Source organism: Benincasa hispida, chromosome 1 (genome assembly GCF_009727055.1).
Source record: "Benincasa hispida cultivar B227 chromosome 1, ASM972705v1, whole genome shotgun sequence".
NCBI lineage: Eukaryota > Viridiplantae > Streptophyta > Magnoliopsida > Cucurbitales > Cucurbitaceae > Benincasa > Benincasa hispida.
In genome coordinates, this window is record NC_052349.1 from 72,323,248 (window position 1) to 72,329,971 (window position 6,724).

Sequence of the window (6,724 nt, forward strand, 5' to 3'; positions counted from 1 at the left end):
TTCATGAGATGAAATATTAAAACTATAGATTATAAATATAATATGTTAAGTTGGTTATCATATTCATTTATAATATATTAATTATATGATCATTAATTTCTTTTTCTCTCATAACCGATTGAGTGGGAGGTTATTAGTAGTTTTATGGTAACCGTGAGATAAAAAAGAAAATAGTTTTCCTAAAATTAGGAGTTACTTCATTCGGAAAAGAACACGCGGTGATAAGCTATCAAGTGAAAGAGTTTCACTAAGCGATAGATGTTGAGAGACTAAACGATCATGCAGCTTTGACTATGTGATAGTCGTTCAGCTGATCGTAGCTAAACGATCGAGTGGCATAGTCTATACGATAGGCTGCCATTTACTACACGATCGGGCACATCGTTTATACGATAGACGCTTCTTATCTCCCACTTGCTCGATCGTCTACACAATCGTAGACCTCCAGTCTCTTCCTCAAGCCAAGATCATACAGAGCCCACAACTTCTGGACTCTTACACCGAGAATACCAAGGTAACCATTGTGGTGGTGTCCTCACTCAGTTCGTGGATCGAGTTGGACTTGATTGGTTTCAAGAAGTTGTTGACCATTCGTTGTGTTCGTGCTGTTGGTCGTGGTGTTCTGGTTGTTGCTTTCAAGTGTTGTTGTGGACGCGTTTGGACTGATCGAGGGATTCGTGAAGAATGTTTCTTCAAAGGTACGCATACTCTATCCTTTGAATTCTATCTTAACATGTTGTAATTTCTTATTGTGCATGACCTGTTAGTTTCCGTTTTTAGACTGTAATTGTTTTGTGTTCAACTAGAATGAAATTTGGAACGATCCCTTCCACTGCTCATGGAAATCCTCATGCTTGATTTCCTTCAAAAAATCTATTTACCTTTGTAGAATTCACAACTTTCACGAATCCTCTCCCAATTTCACAAACGGAAAGGATCCTTTCTCGGTATCTCCAAAAAAACACAACAATAGAAATGGGCACCACCACGAAGGCTTCCTCGTTATTCTCAATGTTGAGAATCACAGCAGAGTTGTGGGCTCACTTTGGTTAATTTTGGGAGAATGGAGTAGATGTTTTTGTGAGAGAAATTCACTGTAAACTTTTTACACAGAGCAGAGTTGTGGGCTCGTTTTGGTTAATTTTGGGAGAAGGGAGCAGATGTTTTTGTGAGAGAAATTCACTATAAACTTTTTACTGAGAGATTCACAAAAGGAGAGACCTTCACATGAATCCAGAGAGGGGAGGAAGAAGATAAACTCCCTCTGTAAAAGATGTGGAACTAATTTCACGTATTAGGATTTTCTTGTTGAGAGATTAATGGGGGAAGTTATAAAAATAATTTCCTCCCTACTTAAATAAAATATATAATAACTAACTTTATTATATATTAATAAAACTATATATTATATCACATATAATATAACTTATAGTTTATTAATCTCTCATACAACTTATAGAATTAATATGAATCACATTCATATTAATTTTAACATATAGTTTTTACATGAATCATATTCGTATAATTAATATTTGAATCATATTCAAATATTTCTTTCTCTCATTAAAACTTTATATCATAATGTATCATATACACTACATTAATTATACCTTATATGAATCAAATTCAAATATTTATTTATCTCATTAAAACTTATAATGTATCATATACATTATATTAATGATATTTTATATAATTAATTAATTCTCTTTAATTAATTTGAACAATCCAAATTAATCCAAAATTAATTTGATTCTCATTAATCCTAATTGAGCTAATGAGAGGACCTTACGTACCTATAGATTGAAGCACCAATGATACTTGATTAATTAATTAAACTCTTTAATTAAATTAATCAACTTTCATTAACCGTCAGTCACATCACTAAATACCGATAGCTGCACTCTTCACACTATAGTTATATTTATGTATCCATTGGATATAACCAATCAACAATGCATTGACCCTTCACAAATTGCTCATAAGTACAACTGAGCTAAAATTACCGTTTTGCCCCTATAGTTACTTCTAACTCCTTAAGTATCACCGATCCCTCTAATGAACAATTAGTTATAATCAAACTATAATTGAACCCTAGCTCCCCAATCAGACGAATCCCCAAAATGGTAGGCATAATATGTCAACGAAACTGGACACTCTCACCCATGTAATGATACAGTGAGCTTGAAGAAGAGATTTACATGGAACAACCTGAGGGTTTTGTTGTCCATGGTCAAGAAAATAAAGTGTGTAAATTAGACAAATCTCTCTATGAACTAAAACAGGCTCCTAAGCAATGGCATGAAAAATTTGATAACCTTATCCTTTCTAAAGGTTTCATGGTCAATGAAAGTGACAAATGCATCTACTGTAAGTTTGATAATAACCTCTGTACTAACTTGTGTCTATATGTAGATGATTTATTGATCTTTGGGTCGAGCTTGCACGTCATAAATGATGTAAAATCAATATTGAGTGTGAACTTCAACGTGAAAGACTTAGGAGAAGCTAGTGTAATCTTAGGCATAAAAGTAAATAGGTCTGAAAAGAGAATTTCTTTGGATCAATCTCACTATATAGAAAAGATTCTAAAGAAATATAATTACTTTAAGTGTAAACCAGCTTGTACTTCTTATGATCCTAGTGTCAAGTTGTTCAAGAACACTAGTGACAGTGTTAATCAATCTGAGTATGCGACCATCATAGGCAGTCTTAGATACGCTGCCGACTGCACTAGGCCTGACATAGCTTATGGGAAAAGTTTGCTATCAGAGATTCCTTTATGGGAAAAGTTGGTACCAGCCATATTGATCCATTGCGATAGTACTGCAGCAATCGCAAAAGTTCAAAACCGTTACTACAATGGAAAGAGACGTCAAATACATCGTAAGCACAGTACCATTAAAGAGTTTCTCACTACTGGTGCAGTTAGAGTGGATCACATATGGACTGATGTAAATTTGGTAGATCCTTTAACGAAAGGACTGGCCAGAGAAAAGGTTTTCAGAACCTCAGAAAGGATGGGACTCATGCCTATAGAAAGATGAATCACAGTGAGAAAAACCCAACCTGTAGACTGGAGATCCCAAGAAACAGGTTCAACGGGTAATAACTGATCACGAGTGATATATAGTGAATCATGCTAAACCAAACACAGAGTTCCATTCCTATGACTTAAAGTATGAGCATGATATCTTGAAGCGTAAGAAAGGTTGAACTTAGTTCTTAATGAGATGTATACTTGATGACAAGTGGGGTACCTAGCTACAAGAGTACTCTTGATAGACTCACCTGTATGAATGTGGAAGTGAGGGCCGCTTCCTATGGAGTTATTAGGCAAACTCTCTAGAGCATTCACTAAACTGGGATTCACATGTTAAGCCTTAAAGCACGGGCTTTCGTACTACAACCTAATAACACTTTGTGTGAGATATTATTAAAGATAGAGTTCAAAACCAAGGGTTACTCTAGTATATTCTGAATCATCTACACTATGTAAAGGTTCAAGTCGTAAGACACCTTTGCTTATGCACGGTGTTGTATAAAGTGAAACTGCTCGATGAAAATCTTTTCTCTCTTTTTCTTTTTGTATAAATTTCCAAGTGAGGGATTCTTGGGTGAAAATTTAACTTTCAAAACTAGAGGGAACCAACTTTTTTTTGTTGGAGAATCCCACATTGGAAAATTTGGTGTTGGAAGTCTCCTTTATGTACTTCAATCTTGTGTTTTGGGCTTGGGCCCCAAGGGATACCCATGTTTTGGAGAGAGTGAAGAGATAGACCAATGTGGATTCGGTGGACGTCCCACACATATGCCACCGTCGTCCATCCGGTCGGGCGAGGCACAGCGTGTGTGTGATTATTAATTTTAATAAAATATTATTATTTATTTATTTTTATTTCTTTAAACTGAAAAAAAGAGAGGAAACAGTCACTCCGTTTGACGATCGCACGTTCTGTGGTGGAGAGCTTTTTCTGCATCCTACGGTTCTATGCTGAAGGCCTATAAAAGGCGTAGCCTTCAACAGTTCGAGGGACAGAATTCATTCTTCATTTCCCACTTCATTTTTCTTCTCCTCCTCCATCTTAGCTTTCTGAGCAGTGAGTTTAGAAAGGATGTATGTCCAGTCGGTAACGGTGCATTTTCGATCGGGTTTCATTTGGCTGTTTTATCCTGGGGACGACGTGGCATTTTTCAGACCTACTTGCACACTTGGGCAGAGCCGCGAAACGTCTTAAAGAGAGCGAGCTCCGCGACACATCCTATAACGAGTTTCTGTTTTGCAGGTTTTGCTCTTCGCTAGACCGTCGTACCTTGACGGTTTATTGTTCGTCGTTCTGAGGGTCTTGCCATTTCCAACAGATATATATATATAATCTGAACAATGGATCCAAATTACCATAACCTATTCCTGAAGAATTTCAAATAAATGTAGATGCAAACATACGATATTCAGAAGCATTTATTTGGTTAAAAAAAAGTATTCCTTCTCAACCATCTTATCCGCAAAATTCCCAATTCTTATATATAGATTTTTTTTATAGAAAAAAACACTTTACAAGACAAATTGACAAGCCACACGAAGGGAGAAAAAACAATGTTTACAAGATTGAGAATGAATGCTTGGAGCAGATGTTGCCACAACGGCCAACCTACAGCTTCAAAACAATCACTGACGAGGAATTCCCAAATTTTTTTTGCTAAGACGAAGGCCATCCAAAATTGCTAATAGTTCAATCAAAGGGGATCAAAGATCAATTTAAATGATTTGCTACAGCCGCTTTTAGTCTTCCATAATCATCTTCACTCCAGCCCAAAGAATTGGTCACTTCGCCCAAATTGATAGCATCGAAAATATACTATCTTACTTTGCTTAATTTAAGATTGCTCTTGTATTTTATGTGTTTAATTTTCTATTTTGTAGGTTTCTAATAGTAGAACAGGCCGTTAGTGACAAAATTGAGCTAAAACGAACCAAAACGGAATTTAATTGTATCAATTGAGAAAAGAATGCCATAACTATGAAAATGCCCCTGAACTCAGTGTTGCAACCCTTCCCTTATGTTGTCCTTTATGCTGGAAGGCAGTAGCATTACATCGGGGACCGTTGCAACGCTACATTGGAGCATCACAACTCTCCAGACATTGACATACAAGAGGTGCGCACGACTGCTTGAGTGTAACACTCAAAGTCGCAATGCTGAGCTGTTACACTCCCATTTGAGCATTGCAACACTGCGTTATTTGTTATAAATATCTTATTTGCCAAATTAGATCAGAGTTCTGCCAACCAACCGACTCCCACACGATTCCTCTCATCTTTTCTTCTCTTTTTGGTCAGTAGGATATATCAAAACCATTCCTTGGCGTTCATGAATATCATGGGCTAAAGTATTCGTTTCTAGCTTAGGTTTAGGATTTTTCTACTTATTTTCGATGTATTTGTGAGTTTTCAAACTAGTTTATTATAATTGTTGGATTTGATTTTGTTCTTGATTTATTATGATTATAGTATTGGAGGCTTGAGAATTTTATAATTATCATTTAGAAGCAATATGTTAGGTTAGCTTGCGAATAAATTTGGATGAGTATTGTTCTAACCAACTTAGAATTGAATCACGAATATTTAGTTAAGGTTGTTCCGGTTAGATGTTCAACCTAACTTTGCCCTAAGTTTTAATGCAATTAGGTCAACTTCATGTTGTTCATCGATTTAAACTGGGCTAATTAGTTGATAGGTCAAATTAACTAGTTGTTCCAATTAATTTGATTAGGTATAAATAATTACTCAACTCTAGTAGTGGGAATTCTATGATCGAATGCATTGAATAGGAGAATTTTGTCATAACCCAAGCTAGGCTTTCTCAAATTGAAATCCATCACTTTACTTTTATTTTATGCTGATAACTAGCAGAAATACCAGTTATTATAAACCTTTTATTTATAATTAGGAGGGCTAACAGGTAGAAAACGCAGTGATAATACATAGAATTTATGAAAAATTGAGTTTTGTGTCGATAAGCACCTAAAACCTCACTGGCCCAATATTATGCGCTAGTCTGTGCCAAAGTGTCTATTTTTGTAGCTATCGCATGAATCAAACGCATGCGTTTGTAATAAGCAATCACAGATAAACGCATGCGTTGAAGCCAGGCGACCGCAAAAGGCGAACACAAACGGCAACTCCATGCGTCCAACGCATGGAAGTTGCAGTAACCTCATGCGTCCAACACATGGAAGTTGCAGTAATCGCATGCGTCCAACGCATGGAGAACGCGGTAAACAAATAGAGATTGCGGCCACAGAGTGACAACCATAATAGAAGATCGTAAGATGGGTAGAACGCGTTAATAACTTCAGCTAAATTCAGCTCGAACGCATACTTTGGGAGTATCAACAAGATAAGGTGATGTGACAATGCCCATACCGCGACAAAAGCAGCAGTGAGCCATACCTCCATCATTACAGCTGTCGGCGTCCAAGTTCTAAAAATAGCCCTTGAGACCTTCATTTTGAGACATCTGAACTTCTGCCTTAAGGCAGAAGTTTGTGATCACAGATGAGAGCTTGAAAAAGATTTCCAGTGAGAATTCTTCATCTTCATAATCCAAACCAAGTGATGATTGGAGCATTCACTGGAGATAGAGCTCGAGAGAAACATCTCCACCATTCAACCATGGCACCATCGGCAGCCTTGACGCAGAATCCTTCATCTCCCTTCTAA